We start from the raw sequence: 24,993 nt of genomic DNA, 5'->3' as shown, positions 1-24,993 counted from the left end.
CAGCTCTGAACGATGTCCATGCCCCAGAACATTAACTGTCCCACTGATCCTGTCCCTCTAATTTAGTTTTTGAGCCCATGCAGCTCTCCCTGATGATTCTTTGCGCCCTATCTCTGCAATTGAATTATTTGTAGATCACTGGCAACAGGCTGCAGAAGCGAGCGGGTTATGGGCGCTGATAGGAAATGCTGCTACTCATGGCTGCCTCACACCCCACGGAAGCTGGAGAGAGTTTGAAAGCAGTCACATAAAATAAATCATGCGGTATCACACGATTCCACCATCAAAAGGAACAGTTTTTATATTGGTGTATTTATGACGCAACCGGATTTAATTCGGAGAAGTGTGAGGTAATGCATTTGAGGAGGGCTAATAAGGAAATTTATACACATTAAACGATAGGCCACGTAGAAGTGTAGATTAACAAAGGGAGCTTGGAGTGTTTGGCCACAGATCCCTGAATGTAGCAGGCCAGGTGGATAAGATGGTTAAGAAGGTATACAGAACGCTTGCCTTTATTGGCCGAGGCATAGGATACAGGAGCAAGGAGATTATGCTTAAATTGTATAATACACTGGTTAGGCCTCAGCTGGAGTACTGCATGCAGTTCTGGTCGCCGTATTCCAGGAAGGACATGATTGCACTAGAGAAGGTGCAGAGGAGAATTACGAGGATACTGCCTGGAATGGAAACTCTTCGCTATGAGGACAGAATGGACAGTTGGGTTTGCTCTCCTTGGAACAGAGGAGGTTGAGGGGAGACCTCAATGTGGTGTATAAAATTTTGAGGGGACTGGATATAGTGGAAATCAAGGGGTCAATTACGAGGGGGCATAGATTTAATGAGTTTGGTGGAAGGGTTAGAGGGGATTTGAGGGAAAGCTTCTTCACGCAGAGGGTTGTGAGGGTCTGGAACACGCTGCCTGGAAGTGTCGTGGAGGGAGAAATCCTCACCACATTTAAAAGGTGCTTGCATGTGCACTTGAAGTGTGGTAACCTGCAGGGTTACGGACCTAAGGCTGGTAAGTGCGATTAGACTGGATAACTTCTTGTTGGGTGGCACAGACGCGACGGTAATATGTCGTGGAATCTAATACAGCCAGGGTGGTCTCCTCGACTAGTTTCGATCGCCCAGATGTGTCGGAGAGAAATTTTCCCAGATTTTTTTTACCCGATTGGCCGGGATTTTTGTAAGAAAATAAGAACATAAGAAATAGGAGCAGGAGAAGGCCATTTGGCCTCTCGGGCCTGCTCCATCATTCAATAAGATCATGGCTGATCTGATCATGGACTCAGTTCCACATCCCTGCCCGCTCCCCATAACCCTTTACTCACTTATCGCTCAAAAATATGTTTATCTCCGTCTCAAATATATTTAAAGAGCCAGCCTCCACAGCTCTCTGGGGCAGATAATTCCATAGATTTACAACCCTCTGAGACAAGAAATTTCTCCTCATCTCAGTTTTAAATGAGCAGCACCTTATTCTGAGACTATGAACCCAAGGTTTAGTTTCCGCTTTGTAGAAATATCCTCTCTGCATCCAACTTGTCGAATCCCCTCATTATCTTATATGTTTCGATAAGATCACCACAGTCTTCTGAACTCCAATGAGTATAGGCCCAACCTATCTTCATAAGTCAGCGCCCATCTCTGGAATCAACCGAGTGAACCTTCTCTGAGCAGCCTCCATTTCAAGTGTATCCTTCCTTAAATACGACCAAAACTGTACACAGTACTCTAGGTGTGTCCTCACCAATACCCTGTACAGTTGGAGCAGGACTTCTCTGCTTTTATACTCTATTCCCCTTGCAATAATGGCCAACATTACCTTTTCCTTCCTGATTACTTGCTGTACCTGCATAATAAAGTTTTTTGTTTCATGCACAAGGACTATGGAGTGGTCAACCTTGCAAAAGGCTGCAGACAGGTCAAGAACGATGAGGAGGGGGTTTTACATGATCAGCCACATAGGATATCATTTGTGACTTTGAGCCATTTCAGGCAGAAACCTGATTGGTCTGTTTCAAATATGGAGTTTCAGGAGAGATCGGCATGGATTTGGGAGATGACAACATGCTCAAGGACTTTGGGGAAGGGGAGGTTGGAGATGGGGAGGTGCTTTGCAAGGACCGAGGGGTCAAGGGAGGATATTTAAAGAAGGGAGGTGATGACAGCAGATTTGAATTTGAGGGAGACAGTATCTCCTTTAAGATGCTCCTTAAAACCTACCTCTTTTCCCAAGCTTTCAGTCCCCTGCCCTAATATATGGCTTGGTGTCAAAACCGTTTGGAAAATCGCTCCTGTGAAGCACCTTGTGATGCGTAACTATTTTAAAGACGCTACGTAAATGCAACTTCTTTTGTTTATAGATATCAGAGAGTTACAGAATAAGTATATAGTTTAATGTTTTATATGGACACTTCAAATCAGCCGTTATATAATTTAGAACATTAAGTATGAATAAACTGGCCTTTCTATAAGTCACAACATTTTAAATATAAATCTAAGCAACATGTATATAATCTAAGGCAGCATGTTCACAATGTATCCAGGTATACATATCTCCTAACACAGCATATATCTGCAATATTGTATGTATAAGCTAACATTATTATTGGAAACTATATACATATGTATGTGTGTGTGTGTGTCTCTATAAATTGAAATAGCACATCTCAAATTTCAGAATATAAGTATATGTTTAAACAATGGATGAATAATTTAAAATCGTGTATGTGTTCAAACAGTTTGTGCCTATTTAAAATAGCATTCTTTATGGAAATCAGCCACATTTACACACCACGATTTTAACCAACAGGTGTCCATTGCTCGATATCATCTCATTTGAAACTACTTGTTCCAGTGTTTATTTCTCTTTATGGGCCCAGGATCAAGGTCACGGGACACTGACAGGGTAACTGGGAACAGGAGAGATGTTAAAACGGGGATTCAATCTTCACTCCCTCCAATAATGGGGAGACGATGAGAATTGTTTATGAACAGCGGGTTATTACGATCTGGAATTCACTGCCGGAAATGCCAGTGGACGTAAAACCAACAGCAACTTACATAAGAAGATAAGAACATAAGAATTAGGAACAGTAGTAGGCCATCTAGCCCCTCGAGCCTGCTCCGCCATTCAATAAGATCATGGCTGATCTGGTCGTGGACTCAGCTCCACTTACCCGCCCTCTGCCCGTAATCCTTAATTCCCTTATTGGTTAAAAATCTATATATCTTTGACTTGAATACATTCAATGAGCTAGCCTCAACTGCTTCCTTGGGCAGAGAATTCCACAGATTCACAACCCTCTGGGAGAAGAAATTCCTTCTCAACTCGGTTTTAAATTGGCTCCCCCGTATTTTGAGGCTGTGCCCCCTAGTTCTAGTCTCCCTTACCAATGGAAACAACCTCTCTGCCTCTATCTTGTCTATCCCTTTCATGATTATAAATGTTTCTATAAGATCACCCCTCATCCTTCTGAACTCCAACGAGTAAAGACCCAGTCTACTCAATCTATCATCATAAGGTAACCCCCTCATTTCTGGATTCAGCCGAGTGAATCGTCTCTGTACCCCTTCCAAAGCTAGTATATCCTTCCTTAAGTAAGGTGACCAAAACTGCATGCAGTACTCCAGGTGCGGCCTTGCCAATACCTTATACAGTTGCAGCAAGACCTCCCTGCTTTTGTACTCCATCCCTCTCGCAATGAAGGTCAACATTCCATTCGCCTTCCTGATTACCTGCTGCACCTGCAAACTAACCTTTTGGGATTCATGCACAAGGACCCCCAGGTCCCTCTGCACCACAGCATGTTGCAATTTCTCCCCATTCAAATAATATTCCCTTTTACTGTTTTTTTCCCAAGGTGGATGACCTCACACTTTCCGACATTGTATTCCATCTGGCAAACCTTAGCCCATTCGCTTAACCTATCCAAATCTCCTTGCAGTCTCTCCGAGTCCTCTACACAACCCGCTTTCCCACTAATCTTTGTGTCATCTGCAAATTTTGTTGCAATACACTCTGTCCCCTCTTCCAGGTCATCTATGTATATTGTAAACAGTTGTGGTCCCAGCACCGATCCCTGTGGCACACCACTAACCACTGATTTCCAACCCGAAAAGGACCCATTTATCCCGACTCTCTGCTTTCTGTTCGCCAGCCAATTCTCTATCCATGCTAATACATTTCCTCTGACTCCGCGTACGTTTATCTTCTGCAGTAACCTTTTGTGTGGCACCTTATCGAATGCCTTTTGGAAATCTAAATACACCACATCCATCGGTACACCTCTATCCACCATGCTCGTTATATCCTCAAAGAATTCCAGTAAATTAGTTAAACATGATTTCCCCTTCATGAATCCATGCTGCGTCTGCTTGATTGCACTATTCCTATCTAGATGCCCCACTATTTCTTCCTTAATGATAGTTTCAAGCATTTTCCCCACTACAGATGTTAAACTAACCGGCCTATAGTTACCTGCCTTTTGTCTGTCGTCTTTTTTAAACGGAGGCGTTACATTAGCTGCTTTCCAATCCGCTGGTACCTCCCCAGAGTCCAGAGACTTTTGGTAGATTATAATGAATGCATCTGCTATAACTTCCGCCATCTCTTTTAATACCCTGGGATGCATTTCATCAGGACCAGGGGACTTGTCTACCTTCAGTCCCATTAGCCTGTCCAGCACTACCTCCCTAGTGATAGTGATTGTCTCAAGGTCCTCCCTTCCCACATTCCTGTGACCAGCAATTTTTGGCATGGTTTTTGTGTCTTCCACTGTGAAGACCGAAGCAAAATAATTGTTTAAAGTCTCAGCCATTTCCACATTTCCCATTATTAAATCCCCCTTCTCATCTTCTAAGGGACCAACATTTACTTTAGTCACTCTTTTCCATTTTATATATCTGTAAAAGCTTTTACCATCTGTTTTTATGTTTTGCTCAAGTTTACCTTCGTAATCTATTTTTCCTTTCTTTATTGCTTTTTTAGTAATTCTTTGCTGTTGTTTAAAATTTTCCCAATCTTCTAATTTCCCACTAACCTTGGCCACCTTATACGCATTGGTCTTTGATTTGATACTCTCCTTTATTTCCTTGGTTATCCACGGCTGGTTATCCCTTCTCTTACCGCCCTTCTTTTTCACTGGAATATATTTTTGTTGAGCACTATGAAAGAGCTCCTTAAAAGTCCTCCACTGTTCCTCAATTGTGCCACCGTTTAGTCTGTGTTTCCAGTCTACTTTAGCCAACTCTGCCCTCATCCCACTGTAGTCCCCTTTGTTTAAGCATAGTACGCTCGTTTGAGACACAACTTCCTCACCCTCAATCTGTATTAAAAATTCAACCAGACTGTGATCACTCATTCCGAGAGGATCTTTTACTAGGAGATCATTTATTTTTCCTGTCTCATTACACAGGACCAGATCTAAGATAGCTTTCTACCTTGTAGGTTCTGTAACATTCTGTAACATTCTGTTCTAAGAAACAATCCCGTATGCATTCTATGAATTCCTCCTCCAGGCTACCCCGTGCGATTTGAGTTGACCAATCGATATGTAGGTTAAAATCCCCCATGACTACTGCCGTTCCTTTTTCACATGCCTCCATTATTCCCTTGATTATTGCCCGCCCCACCATGAAGTTATTATTTGGGGGCCTATAAACTACGCCCACCAGTGACTTTTTCCCCTTACTATCTCTAATCTCCACCCACAATGATTCAACATTTTGTTCATTAGAGCCAATATCGTCTCTCACAACTGCCCTGACATCATCCTTTATTAACAGAGCTACCCCACCTCCTTTCCCTTCTTGTCTACCTTTCCGAATCGTCAGATACCCCTGTATGTTTAATTCCCAGTCTTGGCCACCCTGCAACCATGTTTCTGTAATGGCCACCAAATCATAACCATTTGTAATGGTTTGTGCCGTCAACTTATTTACTTTATTTCGAGTGCTGCGTGCGTTTAGGTAGAGTGTTTTAATCCTAGTTTTTAAATCATGATTTCTAGTTTTGACCCCTCCTGCAGCCCCTTTATATTCAGTGGCCCTTTTTGTTTGCCTTGGGTTTCTCTGCCCTCCACTTTTACTCATCTCCTTGCTGTCTTTTGCTTTTGTCTCCTTTTTGTTTCCCTCTGTCTCCCTGCCTTGATTCCCATCCCCCTGCCATATTAGTTTAACTCCTCCCCAACAGCACTAGCAAACACTCCCCCTAGGACATTGGTTCCGATCCTGCCCAGGTGCAGACCCCTCGGTTTGTGGAAGTGGAACAGGCAGGGGATATTAATGGGTGCGATGATGCAGAAATGGCAAAGATGCTTCTCCTATCTCTAGACAGCAAACTGTACCAGTCCCTCTCTTCTCAGAGCAAAAGAGGACAGAAAACACTTGCTGCCGTCCAGAAAGACATTTTAGAAGCTATGGGCTGAAATGACAGGAGTCCCTTCTCTTGAGTAGAGAAAACAGTTTTTCGAACATCAACCCACCCGAGACATATCAACTTTAACAAGTCCGACAAAATATTACAAAGAAGAACCAAGCCCGCCAAAATTATACAAAGGATTGTGAACAGATTGGGCGGCAAAATTAGAACACTGAAATCGTATAACTGGCCACTGTTTTCAACAGAGGTTAGAGAGAGGAGAGAGAGTGAGAGAAGAGAGAGAGGAGAGAGAGGGGAGAGACTCTCCAGCCTCAAAGTCTTGAAGTCCTGAAGGAAGGAAGAACATCACCATCTACCATTAACTATCAAAAGGATTGGTAAGCATAAGTCCCTGCCTGCCCTGGAGTCTAACCTAGCTAGAATTAGGTATTGGGAGGTGGGAGGTATAATTTTACTGCAACCCCCTTTGAATGTGTAGTGTATGGTACTTTATTAGAATGATTATAGGTTTGACCTTGTACCTTTCCCTGTATTGTTCTTTATTAGAGTGATTTTAAGTTTGGCTGTGTATTTTCTTACAAGAGTAATAAGCCTTTATTACCCTGACTGTAATAAAACCAAAGTTCTTTGCATCAAACCAGTGTCCTCTGCACTTTTGTCACACTCCGCAAATAAATCCAGAGTACAGAACCTAAGGGAGTGAGAGCGATTCGAAATCGCTCAAGTTGATCAGAAGGGAACCTGATAGAGACCACACACACCGCACACTCACGCCCACCCCCCCCCCCCCCCCACCCCACCCGCCTTTACAGGCATTACAATTTATGTTTTTTTTAAGTTGAAGACATTTTTGGTAAAACATTTATTTCCTTCTATGAGGGAGTGTACGTTGAACAGAAAGTGAAATTGTGAAATAATTTCTTTTCTTACATTCCACATTCTGCAATGAATGACTTCACTGCTGGATACTGATCTTTTAAACATCCTGAATTGAATACATGAGCAATGTAACTGAGGGCATGTGTTCCTTTTGAATTATTCTTGACAAAATACTAAAATTGGTGATATAAGGGGGAGAGAACAAGGGGTTAAATTCTATACTCATTTCCTAGAGGGAATCGCCACTCACTCATTATTTACTGCACTTAATTTATTCGAATCATTTTGCATCTGTAAATCAGAGTCAAACTCTGTGAACTAGTCGCAAAACTTTTTCTTACAGGCTCTATGCTTCAATCTTTCACAGGAAAAAAAAGACTATTGCCTCACTTTGCTTTTCATTTAGGGAGTATTTGTAAAATGGATGTGTGGAATTACAGTGCAGCTTGAGTTCAGAACTAGGAAAGAACTCTGCTGGGCGGCGGGAGGAATGCTCAGGCTATTCGGGGATTAAGCAGGTACTTTATAATATACCGTATATACTCGCGTATCATGCGACTTTTGAAGACCTAAATTGTAACCTAAATTTGGGGGGTCGCATGATACGCGAGATACAAAATTTGCGGGTGTGAAGTGCTGGCCAAGATTAGGCTGTTAGGCTGTTAAGCAGACCGTATCCACGCTGAATCTCGGCAGGTATCTCCTGGGCTGGATTGCAGCCTCTATTGTCACTTGTACTGTATCTTTGCTGTGGTCTAGAGATCGCCACCCACAACTCCCACTGAAGTTGGTGCATTATTAGAGGCTCCATCTATCTCAGCCCATGCTTCTTTTACCCGCAAACACAGTAGAGGCTGTGGCTGAACGACGCTAGTTAAGCCAGCTGGAATGATTGCTATATCGGTGTTCGATTCGCGAACAGCTTTCACAACAGAATCCACTCGATGTTTCATGATTCGGTTGTTAAGATCTGTATTCGATCGTTGTTATGTGTTAGGGTACTTGTTACGTGTTGGGTACTTGTTAAACTTGTTTGAAAGCCTAGCCTAGTGGCATCTGGTATCTCAAAAAAGTGACTCGCATGATACATGAGATATATGATAAAATCATGTTTTGGGGACGAAAATTTAGGGGTCGCATGATACGTGAGATCGTAGGATACGCGAGTATATACGGTATATACAAAAGCAAAATACTATGGAAGCTGGAATCTGAAATAAAAACAGAAAATGCTGGATATCTCAGCGGGTCAGGCAACATCTGTGGAGGGAAAAGCAGAGTTAACCTTTCAGGTCTGTGACCCTTCGTCAGAACTGGGCTACCTTGAAGGGTGCAATGTAGGGGTTAGATTGGAATGATATATTTACACAAGTGAAGCTGGCATTATACATTCTGGGCTGGATATCAGCCTGAGTTTATACTGTTCAATATCCCCTATAGTTTATGGTCAATTTTAAATCAATACATTTTACTTATTAAAATAAATTGACAAAGTATGTTTCTGACGATAGGTCATTGTCCTTATAACTTAACTCTGTTTCTTTCTCCACAGATGCTGCCTGGCCCGCTGGGTGGCTTTCAACATTTTCTGGTTTTATTTTAGATTTTCAGGAGCTGCAGTATTTTGCTTTTGACAACATAGATGCCGCATTCAGGATTTCCAGATGTTGCACTAATTTTATTAACTCCTCAGTCAACAGATTTATGCTTATTAACAGAATGTTGGACAACTTTTAGGCAACATAAACCAGGATTTGCAGTGTTTTGGATTCCACTGCCCTCAGCAACCATAGATCTACCTCCTCCTTACAACATAAGCAATTTTAGGAACTGGAAAAAGCTGTTCGGCTCTGGGCTAAAGCACTGAATATGAAAACTTAAGTTCTATTTTTTTAACTTATGAATTTGGTACTTGACGGTGAGCATTTTGCTTGCGTTAAATTGGTCAATTCCCTTCATAATCTGGAAAACTTTAATGCAATTCTTTCCAAGTTTCCTATTTCCCAAAGACAACATTCTTACTCTTTCTATGTGTAAACTTCTTTAGGAATTTCCACAGGTTTGCTGAAAATCTGCCCTGCAGCCCACAGTGCAAATCCGGGATGTGAGAAGCTGCTTTCTAGGCATTCCAAAAGCCTCAGCCATGTGGCTCCTGGCTTGTTATGTTGATATTTTTGCCAAGAATAATTTATATATTTATATAGCACTCCTCATGCAAACAAACACCTCTGATGTTTACAAGGGGTGAGGATCCTGAGCAGGAAGTGAAAGGGGAAGGTAGACTGAGGCATGTCTATGGAGAAAGGTTTTTAAGGTGGCTTCTGAATTTAGGTACAGAGGTAACAATACAAAATGGTTTCTGAAGAGAATTCTTCAACATTTCAAGCTGGGCCTGTTCTGGTAGATGACGTTGCCAAGAGGCAGATGGAAGAATCATAGACATATTGGAAGTGAAGGCCATTCAACCCATCACTCCTATGCCAGGTCCATACCAGAGCTATCCAGTCAAAATCCAATTTCCTTGTAGTTTCCCCATACTCTAAATAGTTTTCCTTCTTAAGTGTTTATCTAATTCCCTCTCAAATGTTGATAATGCCTCGGCTTCAATAGCCACTTGTAGTAATGCATTCTAAGTTTGCTTGACAACATTTCTTCTAACTTCCCCCTTTATACTTCTAGTGGTAATCACAAATTTATGTTCCCTTGTTATCTATTCACTGACCAGTAAAAATAATCTTTCACTATTAACCCTCAGAAACTCTTTCATAATTTGACAACCTTCTGTTATAGCTCCCCTTATTCTTTTCTGCTGCAATGAATTCCATCCTAGCTTTACAAGTCTCTCACTTAACTATATCATCTCACCTCAGGTATCAGTCCGCCGAATCACCATTTCTATGGCTCCAATACCCTTTCTATAATGGGAGAAGGAAGGAACCAATGATTGACCCTTGGGTTACTGAAGAGGTGACCTTGAGTGAGAGGAGAAACCATTCAGAAAGTAGTAATGAAAAAAGACTTGCATTTCCACACCGCCTTTCATGTCCTCGGGACATCCCAAAACGCTTTACAGCCAATTAATTACTTTTGAAGTGCAATTGTAACTTAGGAAATGTGGCAGCCTATTTGTGCACAGCAAGGTCCCACAAACAGAAATGTGATACTAATCTGTTTTAGTGATGTTGGTTGAGGGGTTAATAATGGGCAGGACACCAGGGAGAGCTCCCTGCTCTTCTTCGAAATAGTGCCGTGGGAGCTTTTAAGTCCATCTGAGAAGGCACATGGGTCCTCGGTTTAATGTCTCATCCGAAAGACAGCTCCTCCGTCAACAAAGATAATGTGCTCGAATCACTGGAGTGGGGCTTGAAGCAACGACTCAGAAGCGAGTGCTATCCACCGAGCTACAGTGAATGTTCTGAGACATGAGTGGAACCATGAGAGAGAAGTGCCAGAGAACCAATGAAAGACATTGCTATCATTGGGCAGGTATGTTCATAAACAAAAGACATTTACTTTCTTTCACCCATCGCCCCCTGTGCACTACATCACCCATCACCCCGTGCTCACTGCCCTACATTGGCTCCCGGTTAAGCAATGCCTCGTTTTCAAAATTCTCATCGTTGTTTATAAATCCCTCCATGGCCTTACCCCTCCCTATCTCTGTAATCTCCTTCAGCCTCACAACCCCACAAGATATCTGCGCTCCTCAAATTCTTCTCTCTTGAACATCCCTGATTATAATTGCTCAACCATTGGTGGTCATGCCTTCAGCTGCCTGGACCCTAAGCTTTGGAACTCCCTCCCTAAACCTCTCTGCCTCTCTTTCCTCCTTTAAGACGCTCTTAAAACTTACCTCTTTGACCAAGTTTTTGGTCATCTGCCGTAATTTCTTCTTATGTGGCTCGGTATCAAATTTATTTGTTTTGTCTTATAACACTGCTGTGAAGCACCTTGGGACGTTTTACTACATTAAAGGCGCTATATCAATACAAGTTGTTGTTGTTCTTTAGTCACAGGCTAAAGAATTTATCCTCAGCAGGGAGTGAATACTCTGTACTTGTCCCTAACCCCTTCAAATTTGCTGTCCAGCACAAAACAAATAGAATAAAAACTCACACCCTTCATTTAGATTAGAATATATTTGCCAACTACATTAGAATTGATGTACCATCAATGCAGGCATAATGAAAAAATTACTCCAGAGTTTTCACAAAATACAAAGGATCCTGGATCCAGCAATAGATTTTCACAACAACAGTTCAGTTTAGCAACTAAACTTATGTCGATGAAGAGCAGGCCAGGGCCATTAGAGAGAGTAGCGTGCGGCAGCATACCACTGCAGGGAGCAGCGCGTGCTGCTGCAGGAGGGCGACGGCTCCAAAGCCAGGTTGCTGATTGCAGTGCGGGCAGCCACAGCAGGAGAGGCGAAGGAGCGGCTAGAGTTTGTAGAGGGAAGTGACCGAAGCCCAGGAGAGGCGTGAGTTTGGGGCCCAGAAGAGGCAAGAGCCCAGGGGCAGCATGGGCCAGCCCACACTGCGATATGTGTGCGCATTCGGTCCGTGCAGAGAGCAGGTCTCCATTCGTCCTGGGTAATCCTTGCCACTGGACCAAGACCTGTCAAGCCCGTGGTTGCTGGTGTGCAACGGCCACCACACGTTAAAATAATCCACGCACAGGCACCTTCCACCCTTCAACATGTAGTTTGGGGCCTGGAATTTTAGGTCCTTCGTTCCGAGGGACTGTCTATGATGAAATTGAAGGATATGGTGAGAAGTTGGGCAGGTGAGGTTCTACTGTGAAAAAAAGGACAGAAATGTTGGTCCTAATTCACTGGAGTTCAGAAGAATGAGAGGGGACCTCATAGAAACGTTTTAAATTCTGACGGGGTTAGACAGGTTAGATGCAGGAAGAATGTTCCCAATGTTGGGGAAGTCCAGAACCAGGGGTCACAGTCTAAGGACAAGGGGTAAGCCATTTAGGACCGAGATGAGGAGAAACTTCTTCACCCAGAGAGTGGTGAACCTGTGGAATTCTCTACCACAGAAAGTTGTTGAGGCCAATTCACTAAATATATTCAAAAAGGAGTTAGATGAAGTCCTTACTACTAGGGGGATCAAGGGGTATGGCGAGAAAGCAGGAATGGGGTACTGAAGTTGCATGTTCAGCCATGAACTCATTGAATGGCGGTGCAGGCTAGAAGGGCTGAATGGCCTACTCCTGCACCTATTTTCTATGTTTCTAACACCTCATCTTGTTCCTAAACATTCTCACTTCTCCTGTTGCAATCATAGTGCTTGTAAAACATTAAAGAGCTTGCAGAGAAAGTAAACTACTAATACATACAGGTTTGCCATGCTCATATGTACAGACTTTTAGTTCCAGTGCCATTCAGTAGGTTGCAGGCAGAGGTCACAAAAGGCCCCACATATTGGGCTGCCAGGGTTGCAATTGTGTTTCATTTTCCCACTGGATGTTGTTGGGGTATGTGTGGTTCCATGGGTGTGAGCAATGTTACGGTACCTTTTTCAAATAGCCTTTCCTCATGTGTGACCCTGGACAGTGAGTGTTGTTGTTAAGACCGGAGGGAATCAAGTATGATCTTATACTCATCCAAAGTCCACACACATGTATTTTTCAGCAGCAAGTATTAGAAGCGGCAAACCTGTCAAATTTCTCCCCTTTCCGAGTTCACAGATACTTGCTGCATGTGCCAATGGCAGCAGCACCACTGGCACATCAGAAGTTCACTAAATCAGACCGGGTTGGGACAGGACCTTCCTCCTGGCTATCACCGATTGCCGCATTAGGCAGTGCTTTTATGAGAGGAGCCACTGAAGAAGCTAAACTACCAATTATTAATATTCCCCTCAAGGGTTACAAGCTCCAATTTAAACCTAACCTGCCCAACGGGATCAGGGAGGGTTTGAATGGGATGCTTTTTTTACAAAATTGGGCAGGGTGTAAAACGGGCTTCCGACCCAAACCTCCAGCTGGGTTAGGTGGAAATCGGGGCTTACAGCGTGGTGACTCATAACCACAAGTGGCTGAACAAGGAACTTCACTATGGGAATCTCTCATTATAACAATTAACCACAGGTTATTTACTGACAGTCTACTGCAAACCTATTTAACATAACTCACCCACTTTCCCACATCTAGTCTTCCACGTACAACAATGATATGAGCGTGGGACCTGTAGGAGTGGGCATGGATGAATAAACAGTGAAATGAGGAATAAAAAACAGAAAATGCTGGAAATCTCTGTGTGTCAGGCAGCATCTGTGGAGAGAAAGCAGAGTTAACGTTTCGGGTCGACGACCTTTGTCAGAGCAAAGGGTCTGAACAAAGGGTCATCAACCCGAAACGTTAACTCTGCTTTCTCTCCACAGATGCTGCCTGACCGGCTGAGATTTCCAGCATTTTCTGTTTTTATTCCAGATTCTAGCATCCGCAGTATTTTACTTTCGTATTTTTGAAATGAGGAAAGTGAAATAAAGACTTGTATTGATAGAGAATGCCAGATCTTGTCTCTCAGAATGTCTCAAAGCACTTCACATTCAATGAATTACTTTGAAGTGCAATGACTATTACTATATACAGAAAATGCAGTGTCCATTTTTTGCACAGCAAGATCCCACAAGCAGCTGTTTTCGGTGGTGTTGGTTTCAGGAGAAATGTTGGTCAGACCATTAGTACTCCTTCAGACTGCAACTTTAGCCAATACTGTTCCCTCTCCTCAGGAACTGTCCCCTACCTTTCAGCACAGCTGTCATCACACCCTCCTCAAAGACACACCCTCATTCTCTCTGTCCTTGCTAACATTCCATCTCCAACCTCCCTTTCCACTCCATGAACATGACCTTGAACATATTGTCAACTCCCACTTCTATTCCCACCTCTCTTGCAACTCCTTGTTTGAATCTCTCCAATCAGATTTGCACTCCTCCCACAGCCCTGAATCAGCCCTAACCAAGGTCACAATCAACGGTCTCAATAACTGTGACTGTGGTGCATTATCCCTACTTAACCACTCCCAAGCTTTTGACACCGTCAATCACACAATCCTTCTTCACCTCCCTCTTTTCCAAGATCCACCTCCATGGGATGGGCCTTGCTTCTGGTTCAATTATTACTTCTCTGTTCTTAGCCACAGCATCTCTAGCAATGGCATGTCTTCCCACCCTCACATCCATCTTTGGTTCCTTCGTCTTGGTCATCTACATGCTACCCCTTGGTAACACCATCCAAAGTCACGGGGTCAGTTTCCACATGTCGTTGACACCCAGTTCTACCTCTCCGTCTCTCCCAGCCTCTCCACCAGCTCTCCCAGCCTCTCCACCAGCTCTCCCAGCCTCTCCACCAGCTCTCCCAGCCTCTCCACCAGCTCTCCCAGCCTCTCCACCGCTTCTCCCAGCCTCTCCACCAGCTCTCCCAGCCTCTCCACCAGCTCTCCCAGCCTCTCCACCACCTCTCCACCGCTTCTCCCAGCCTCTCCACCAGCTCTCCCAGCCTCTCCACCAGCTCTCCCAGCCTCTCCACCAGCTCTCCCAGCCTCTCCACCAGCTCTCCACCACTTCTCCCAGCCTCTCCACCAGCTCTCCCAGCCTCTCCACCAGCTCTCCCAGCCTCTCCACCAGCTCTCCCAGCCTCTCCACCAGCTCTCCCAGCCTCTCCACCACCTCTCCACCACTTCTCCCAGCCTCTCCACCAGCTCTCCCAGCCTCTCCACCAGCTCTCCACCAGCTCTCCCAGCCTCTCCACCAGCTCTCCACCGCTTCTCCCAGCCTCTCCACCAGCTCTCCCAGCCTCTGTGTTGTCGGATTGTTTGTCCAACATCCAGTCTTGGATGAGCCGCACCTTCCTCCAGATGAATCATGGGAAAACAATTACAAACATAGAAACATAGAAAGTAGGTGCAGGAGTAGGCCATTCGGCCCTTCGAGCCTGCACCGCCATTCAATATGATCATGGCTGATCATGCAACATCAGTACCCCATTACTGCCTTTTCTCCATACCCCTTGATCCGTTTAGCCGTAAGGGTCACATCTAACTCTCTTTTGAATATATCTAATGCACTAGCTTCAACAACTCTCTGCGGTAGAGAATTCCACAGGTTCACCACTCTCTGGGTGAAGAAGTTTCTCCTCATCTCGATCCTAAATGGCTTACCCCTTATCCTTAGACTGTGACCCCTGGTTCTGGACTTCCCCAACATTGGGAACATTCTTCCTGCATCTAACCTGTCCCGTCCCATCAGAATTTTATATGTTTCTATGAGTTCCCCTCTCAGTTTTCTAAATCCCAGTGAATATAAGTCAAGTCGATCCAGTCTTTCTTCATATTGTAAGGGGTGGTTTGCAGGGGGTCAGCTTTCCCTTCTGACCTTATATGAACGTTTCCGAATCGCTCCCACACCCTTGGTTCGAGACACTGGAATTATGAAGGGACTGTGACAGACTTGGACAGCCAATCGGTTTCAAGGTAGGAAGCAGGTATGGCTTTATTGTGTTTAAAAAGAAGTAAAAGGCACACTTTTAATAACACACACAGACCAATACACACTGAGGGGTACAATACATTGAATAAAATGTCAAATTACAGCCTGTGGGGAAAAGAATACAGCTTAAACTCTAAATGGGGTAAAGAGGAGAATGCAGATACATTTACACAAGTTATCCCAGCCTCCCCCCTCCCAATTCCCCTACCTAACTAAGTTATAGCTCTGAGGGTTCAGGGGCTATGCTCACCAATCCCTTTGGACAATTGCCGGTGAATCACGGTTTCGGGGTTCGTTGCACTTGGCCTTCTAGGCGAGCCATACCCCGGATGGAGGAGAGGACTTCGGACTGCGTAGTCTTCGGTTGGGGTAAGTCTGTTGATGCGCTAAGTTGTGTTTTGGATGTATGGGGTAAATACCCACTTTCTTTGGTTGAGAATAGTTTTAGTTAGTCCCTTTTGGTAATTTCTCCCCCGTTGGGTCATTCAGAAGTAGATTGTAGAGTGGTTGTCAATTTGGTTGCTGACAGCCTTCCGTTTCGTGGGCCTCGTGCTCGGTCAGTTCCTGATCAGTTCTGGTAGTTTCCTTCACTATTCCATTTCTTCACTGTAGAGGAAGCAGGCTGCTTTGTGTCTGTGTCTGTGTTCCAGTCTGTGTCTGTGTTCCAGTCTGTGTCCTTGTTCGAGTCTGTGCGAGTTCCAGTCTGTGTCCTTGTTCGAGTCTGTGCGAGTTCCAGTCTGTGTTCTGCTAGTTTTTCCTTGAAAACTGGGGGATAGATATATCTCAAAAAAAGGCTCCGTTATCTCCCATCAAATCTCTTGGGCTCTGTTTAAACTGTTCTGTCCATTGATTTTCAAATGTCTCCTTTGTCAGCAGTAACTCGATTAGGATGTGAGAATGTGCTATCACTGGGTTTGCATTGTTTTAGGATTGTCCAGTTTCCTGACCATGATTTCCATTGTGCTTGATTGGGTAAATCGATTATCTCTTAGGGGTGAATAGCCTGGGATCCTTAATACACAAATTTGCTTCAGAGGTTGGCCCCACCTCCTGTATTTGGTAACTCTTTTTCACAGCCAAAATGTTGTAGAATCTTAAAATTGATATGCTCCTTCCCATAGATGTTTAGGGGATCTCAAGCTTCTGTAATTTAGGTCCATTTTGAATTCCCTTTCCTATGAGTCCAAACACTGGGGGGGGGGGGTCTCCATGAATGCATTCCCTTTTATCCCCCTCAGGCTTCGTCTGCCCCTTTAAACTCATTTTAAAAGCCGAGAAAAGGATTCTTCTCCTCTGCAGGGGAAAGGTACCTGGTATCTTTGTGATATATTGGTAAATTCTACATTATGTCAGTCCTGCCATCCCAGGAATCAGTCTGGTGAATCTTCTCTGCACTCCCTCAATAGCAAGAATGTCCTTCCTCAGATTAGGAGACCAAAACTGTACACAATATTCAAGGTGTGGCCTTTGAGGCTGCAGAGTGACTTGGATAGGTTAGGTGAGTGGGCAAATGCATGGCAGATGAAGTATAATGTGGATAAATGTGAGGTTATCCACTTTGGTGGTAAAAACAGAGAGATAGACTATTATCTTAATTGTGACAGATTAGGAAAAGGGAGGTGCAATGAGACCTGGGTGTCATGGTACATCAGTCACTGAAGGTTGGCATGCAGGTGCAGCAGGCGGTTAAGAAAGCAAATGGCATGTTGGCCTTCATAGCGAGGGGATTTGAGTACAGGGGCAGGGAGGTGTTACTACAGTTGTACAGGGCCTTGGTGAGGCCACACCTGGAGTATTGTGTACAGTTCTGGTCTCCTAACTTGAGGAAGGACATTCTTGCTATTGAGGGAGTGCAGCGAAGATTCACCAGATTGATTCCCGGGATGGCGGGACTGACATATCAAGAAAGACTGGATCAACTGGGCTTATATTCACTGTAGTTCAGAAGAATGAGAGGGGATCTCATAGAAACGTTTAAAATTCTGACGGGTTTAGACAGGTTAGATGCAGGAAGAATGTTCCCAATATTGGGGAAGTCCAGAACCAGGGGTCACAGTCTAAGGATAAGGGGAAAGCCATTTAGGACCGAGATGAGGAGAAACTTCTTCACCCAGAGAGTGGTGAACCTGTGGAATTCTCTACCACAGGAAGTTGTTGAGGCCAATTCACTAAATATATTCAAAAAGGAGTTAGAAGTAGTCCTTACTACGAGGGGGATCAAGGGGTATGGCGAGAAAGCACGAATGGGGTACTGAAGTTACATGTTCAGCCATGAACTCATTGAATGGTGGTGCAGGCTCGAAGGGCCGAATGGCCTACTCCTGCACCTATTTTCTATGTTTCTATGTTTCACCAAGGCCCTGTACAACTGCAGTAAGACCTCCCTGCTCCTGTACTCAAATCCTCTCGCTATGAAGGCCAACATGCCATTTGCCTTCTTCACCGCCTGCTGTACCTGCTTGCCAACTTTCAATGACTGATGTACCATAACACCCAGGTCTCGTTGCACCTCCCCTTTTCCTAATCTGCCGCCATTCAGATAATATTCTGCCTTCGTGTTTTTGCCACCAAAGTGGATATCCTCACATTTATCCACATTATACTGCATCTGCCATGCATTTGCCCACTCACCTAACCTGTCCAAGTCACCCTGCAGCCTCTTGGCATCCTCCTCTCAGCTCACACTGCCACCCAGCTTAGTGTCATCTGCAAACTTGGAGATATTACATTCAATTCCTTCATCTAAATCATTAATATATATTGTAAATAGATGGGGTGCCAGCATTGAACACCGCGGTACCCCACTAGTCACTGCCTGCCATTCTGAAAAGGTCCCATTTATTCCCACTCTTTGTTTCCCGTCTGCCAACCAGTTCTCTATCCACGTCAATACATTACCCTCAATCCCATATGCCTTAATTTTGCACACTAATCTCTTGTGTGAGACCTTGTCAAAAGCCTTTTGAAAGTCCAAATACACCACATCCACTGGTTCTCCCTTGTCCACTCTACTCGTTACATCCTCAAAAAATTCTAAAAGATTTGTCAAGCATGATTTTCCTTTCATAATTAATTCCATGCTGATTTGGACCAATCCTGTCACTGCTTTCCAAATGCACTGCTATTACATCTTTAATAATTGATTCCAACATTTTCCCCACTACCGATGTTAGGCTAACCGGTCAATAATTCCCTGTTTTCTCTCTCCCTCTTTTTTAAAAAGTGGGGTTACATTAGCTACTGTCTAATCCATAGGAACTGATCCAGAGTCTATAGAATGTTGGAAAATGACCACCAATGCATCTACTATTTCTAGGGCACTTCCTTAAGTACTCTGGGATGCAAACTATCAAGCCCTGCGGATTTATTGGCCTTCAATCCCATCAATTTCCCTAACACAATTTCCTGACTAATAAGGATTTCCTTCAGTTCCTCGTTCTCACTAGGCCCTCGGTCCCCTCGTATTTCTGGAAGGTTATTTGTGTCTTCCTTAGTGAAGACAGAACCAAAGTATTTGTTCAATTGGTCTGCCATTTCTTTGTTCCCCATTATAAATTCATCTGATTCTGACTGCAAGGGAACTACGTTTGTCTTCACTAATCTTTTTCTCTTCACATATCGAAAGATGCTTTTGCAGTCAGTTTTTATGTTCCCTGCAAGCTTACTCTCATACTCTATTTTCCCCCTCCTAACCCTTTGTCCTCCTCTCTTGAATTCTAAATTTCTCCCAGTCTTCAGGTTTGCTGCTTTTTCTGGCCAATTTATATGCCTCTTCCTTGGTATTAACACTATCCCTAATTTCCCTTGGTAGCCACGGTTGAGCCACCTTCCCCGTTTTATTTTTACGCCAGACAGGGATGTACAATTGTTGGTTCATCCAAGCGATCTTTAAATGTCTGCCATTGCCTATCCACCGTCAACCCTTTAAGTATCATTCGCCAGTCTATCCTAGCCAATTCATGTCTCATACCATTGAAGTTCCCTTTCTTTAACTTCAGCACCCTAGTCTCTGAATTAACTGTGTCACTCTCCATCTTAATGAAGAATTCTACCATATTATGGTCAATCTTTCCCAAGAGGCCTTGCACAGCAAGATTGCTAATTAATCCTCTCTCATTACAAAACACCCAGTCTAGGATGGCCAGCTCTCGTAGTTGGTTCCTCGACATATTGGTCTAGAAAACCATCCCTTATAAACTCCAGGAAATCCTCCTCCACCATTAGCGACCCGGTCCATAAACTTGGTACCTTTGTCACTATTTTCTCCAGTTTACCTTCCTTAGCTCTGTCCTCATTCCCAGAGTTGTCTTATTACCAATTTATTACTACCCACAATCATTATCTTGAGCCTTATTATTGAGATTGTTCCCTATCCTTGCTAAGGTAAGCTGAGGCCTGTTGTAGCCTCCTGTTGCTGTTCTAGATGAAATCAGCTAGCTCAGCACCTTATGAAAGACTGAACCTTGAACCTTAAGCCTTCGGGCTTGCATGGTTCAGTGAGTTACACTCTGCGTTTGTCATCAGAGCCACTAAGATTGACATCTTTTATGCTCTGCACTCAGGAGTTGTTTCATAACGGTTCAGAAATTGCAAGTTTCAACGTGTTCAGGTGCTGAGATAAAAAGGATAAATCAGCTCAGATGTTGCTGTAGTACAATTCATCTTTCACTAGAGGCTACTACAGGCTAAATAAGTTCTATATAACCCTCTTGTGGCAGGAATCAGACACTGTAACCTCCACATATCACTTGCTTTCCAATGGTCCTTTGGACAACAACTACATTTTTTCAGCAACTTCTGGCATAGATGGAAATTTCAACTACTTTAGTAGCACAACAGGAATTGATTTTCAATCACATGCCTGTATCCCACCTGATTTTTAAAATTTACTTTAATGTGATATATGTTTTTATTCTATGGGTGTGCTGTCTAGAATCTATGTTAGCTGAACTCAGCCAGGGTGACACTATGGGTGCTACAATCGACCTCAGAGGCCCTGAGCTACAGGGTGCAAATTAACTTGAGTTCTTGCTTCGTATCAGTACTCAATGACTTGCCGGAAAGAGTTTACAATTATATCGCATCTTCAACACAGTAACATGCATCAAGCAGCTTCACAGTGGGAGTTCAGACTCCAGCAGGAGTAGATGGGAAGTCAGGTGAGGTCAGTGAAAAGGGAGGCTTGAAATGAGAACGAATGTAGAAAAGTGGAGAGGCTGAATAATCTGTCACTGATGGCAAGGCAGGGGAATGGAGCTTTTCAGCTGGAGGAGGTTGCCGAGGTAGGGATGCCATGGAGGGGTCTGGAAATGAAAACAAGGATTTTAAAGTTGATGCTCTAAACGATAGGGAGCCAATGGATGTGAGCTGAGCGGTATTTGGTGCAAAAAGGATATTTCCAGCGGCATTCCGGGCGAGTGGGAGTCTGGGTTGGCTGGTGCTCAGAAGGCTACCAAGGTGGGGTTTGCAAAAGTCTGACAACAGGGTTCAAGCAGCAGTGGGGTGAAGTAGGGACAGAGGCAGGTGATGCTTTGGAGGTGAAAACATCAAACTGTGATCCTCACCCCCCTTCTGGTGCTAAAATACGTACCAACATTCACTGTCTCGGGTGGCATACCAATGGGCACACAGCATGCATGCTACATACTTCAGTATTAAGAGAGGCAAATAATGGCAAAAATAAATGATTTTTTAAAAAAGGTCTTTATAACAAGAAACGTTTGGGATTAAAATTCAGAACTATGTACATCAAGCTGTGTAGTACCAACAGGCTAGATGCTCCTTTTGAGCACTGGTTCAAAATTTGATCCGTGTGCATTCAAAGTCCTTCTCTTACTGAAAGCAAGTTAACACTTTCACATACCTGTTCATGTTCCCAGACATTCAAATATCTACCACCCAGGCACACAATTTAAAAGTTAGAGAAGATAGGAATAAAAGAGCAGTCCACTGAAGCAAGCAGTATTAATGAGAGAAGAGATTGAGACAAGATGAGAGAAGGGATTGAAGGATAAGGTGAGAAGTTGGGCAGGTGACGTTCCTCTGTGAAGAAAGGGACAGACATGTTGGTCCTAATACCTCATCCTGTTCCTAAACATTCTCACTTCTCCTGCTTTGAGGTTTAGCACTGCCTCCCAGAGTGGCAAACATCTGTATGGATTTGCAGATTTACAAACCGGATATTGGGTTATTTGTATAGTGCTCACCTGCCTATGACCATCACCCTTCTTTCATGGCTTCCTCCAGAGCACGAGAAATGAGCAGCTCCTTTAGCTGGGAAATATATCTCCTAACAAGTTCAGCATAGAAAAACAAATTAAAAGTAAAGACATATTCAATATGCCTGCATAATTGAACTGAATTAGTCAGAAATATTTAAAAAGTGCAGGAAAAGCACATCAAATAAGCCTGAAAGATTTAATGTGCGGTTTTACTGAAATGGAACGAGATGGCAATTAGCAGCTTTACAGTGAATAGGCTCTGTTATTTCCCAAGTTCACTTCTTTTATTTCTCCCACCTGGTGCTGAGACTGGTGATAACATAATTACAGTTCAGAGGGTTTCCCTCTGTTATCCTGTGATAAACCTCTTTGACTCTTTATTTCAAATGTGAAGACACACTGACTGAATTTGCATAACCTTTCAAGTAGATAATTACCTCAGCCCCACTCCTCCAGTAAAGAAGGATTTTTATGGGAAACAAAAATAAAGTTGATCAGCAAATATGTGAAAAGCTATAGGAGCAATCTGCAGCATGTGCTGCAGCTGATCAGTGATCTTTGGTGCGGTGCCCACTCACAATGAATGTGGGCCTATACTCCTCTTAACTGTCCAACACGCCCTTACTCAAGAAAAGTCCATCTTTGGGCTCCCAGGATATGGCAGAAGTATCAAATGGCTACTTTGCACCATTCTTCACTACTGAAGATGATACTGCCTTACCAATAATAAAATATAGAATTGATGTTAAAAATGAAAGTATCAAAGTGGATGCTGATACATTCCTGGCTAGAATAAGAGATCTCACCACCACTCAGACTGCTGGTCCTGACAGCATTCTCCCGAGGCTGCACTAATGAATGGGGGTTGTGCTGTGTAAGTCTCTTGCTCAGAAATTTAAGAGCTTGCTGGGGGTTACCGATTGTTCCCATGAACTGGAGAGAGGCTGATGTGGTAAAATGAGCAGTAACTCAGAACTGCGATATTTATTACAGGCTCATTTGAGTATAGGCAAGTTGATAAAGGGATCATTGGAGATACACTGTACGATCACCTTGACTGAGATGGAGTTATTCAAAAGTCTCAACATTGCTTCTGGAAAAGAAGATCCTGTCTCACTAACCTGATCGCATTTTTTGAGGAAGTTACTAAGTTGCCGGATGTCAGAAGACCGGTCAACATTTTGCATCTTGATTTTCAAAATGCCTTTGAAAAGTGTTGCATGAAATACTGCTAAGTAAGGCAGAGTCCTGTGGGATTGGCAGTCAGGTCTTGCGTTGAATAAGGAATTGGCTGCATGCCTGTAAACAGAATATAGTTATTAATGGCAGTGGTTTTGTGTGGGGAATCCCACAAGGATCACTGTTGTGGCCATTGCTCTTCAACATAAGTCTCAATTGAATTAGATTATTTCAAGTTGTACAGATTGAAATGTTTAAAGACTATGTTTATATCTGTTTTGGAGGACCATGCACCGTACCATTTCATTTTGACTGCAGTGTGATTTATTTCTTGCTTTTGAATTTGGATGAAGGTGTCGGTGGAACTGTCCTTAAGTTCGCAGAAGTTATAAAGAATTGTGTGGGTGTAAGGTCCCTAAATTAGAAAGATTGCACCAGCTCTAGATGGGATAGGCAAATGGGACCATGTCAGGCATAGGAACAGAAGGAGTCCATTCAGCCCCTTGAGCCTATTCCGCCATTCAATTAGATCATAGCTGATCTGTACCTTAATTCCATTTACTGTGCCGTAATATTTAATGATTCTATTCTATTACCCCTTGGTTCCATATCCCTTAATAACCTTGCATAACAAAAATCTACCCATATCTTTTAATATAGATAAATGTAGCATTGTCCACTTGTTATGGGGCAGTACCAGAATCAGGGCCCACATGCGCCCTTGAGGAGGCTGGTATGCCATTTATGCTGTTTTTCTGGGATTTCTGTGGCTCCTCTGGCAGCGGGTGAACTCCCGCAGAATTTCACCACAAAGAATCTCATGTAAAGTTATGTTTACAGGTGCTATCTCAGGTTCTATGGTGCTGAGAGCATTAGCAAAGGGTCATATTTGTTTATTATTTTCTGTGTTTGAGGATTAGGTATGCTCTATAAACTACTGTAATCTTCTGTATTGTCTATTTCTGCTGCTTATCTGTTATTTTTAATAAACCTATTCCATTGTTTATAGTCTAAGGCATTCCATCATAAATGTTAATTCACATTTCGAAGTCTAAGAATCCACCAGTAAGCTCAATATAGTGCTAATGGTTTCTGTTCAACCCCTGATTATAATCAGATATAGGGTGTACAAAGGTACAGTTTGGTTTGTAGGGAGCAATGAGCTCAGAGAAATATCTAAGTAAAAGACCCAAAAATTTAACACTGGAAATTAAATCTTTAACCCATCTCACAAACATCAAAACTAACTAATGATTCCTTGAAGTACAAATATCATCTTTTACTGCAAGCAGTTACTTAAATATAAATAGATTAATAGACCAGTGCTCCGATGGGGTGATAGGGCAAGGGTTTATGCTCGCAGCACCCTGCACAGGAATCTCCTGATCTTGGCTATGGCTTCGGTGGGAAAGCAGAGTTGAGGCCAAGTGCTTATACACAGATAACAATGGAAATCTAGCAGGTTACACGTGCACATCCTCCTGAGCAGTGCTACATTGTGAGCTATGTATAGTGTGCAGTTACAACAGCTTAGTTCCATATGGGTTAATCTGCAATGTGCTGAAACAGAATATTTCAGATAAGAGCTTGTGGAGTGGGAGAAGTGCAGATTTGGGGCCGACTGGGGCCTTAAAGTCTAAAGTCCCAATGCAAAATTCGGGCCCCTGGAGGCCACTCAAGAAATGGCCATGAAACTTTTAAAAAGTTACATTTATGCAGAACCAGGAGGGGGAGTGCTGAGGCCAGGTTGGCACCACTCCGCTCCCCCCGCGCCCCCACCCCCCACAGGACGGCTAGGTGTCGGAGCCGGCCGGAATTAGTCAGGACC

General features: G+C 43.5%; 1 protein-coding gene across 1 annotated transcript in view; it reads right to left on the bottom strand.

The window, feature by feature from the left end:
* The window catches only part of LOC139238004 (3',5'-cyclic-AMP phosphodiesterase 4B-like), a 505,001-nt gene that overhangs the window by 466,713 nt on the left and 13,295 nt on the right, over positions 1-24,993 (bottom strand). The window contains exons 2-3 of the mRNA XM_070867402.1: positions 23,108-23,285; positions 21,972-22,054 (exon numbers count right to left, since the gene is read on the bottom strand). The gene's annotated coding sequence lies outside the window, so the exon portion shown is untranslated. The remainder of the gene's footprint in view (positions 1-21,971; positions 22,055-23,107; positions 23,286-24,993) is intronic.

This window comes from Pristiophorus japonicus, chromosome 24, assembly GCF_044704955.1.
Source record: "Pristiophorus japonicus isolate sPriJap1 chromosome 24, sPriJap1.hap1, whole genome shotgun sequence".
NCBI classification, from domain to species: Eukaryota; Metazoa; Chordata; class Chondrichthyes; family Pristiophoridae; genus Pristiophorus; species Pristiophorus japonicus.
The sequence above is the reverse complement of the archived record's forward strand: the minus strand, read 5'-3'. Positions and strand labels throughout refer to the sequence as shown.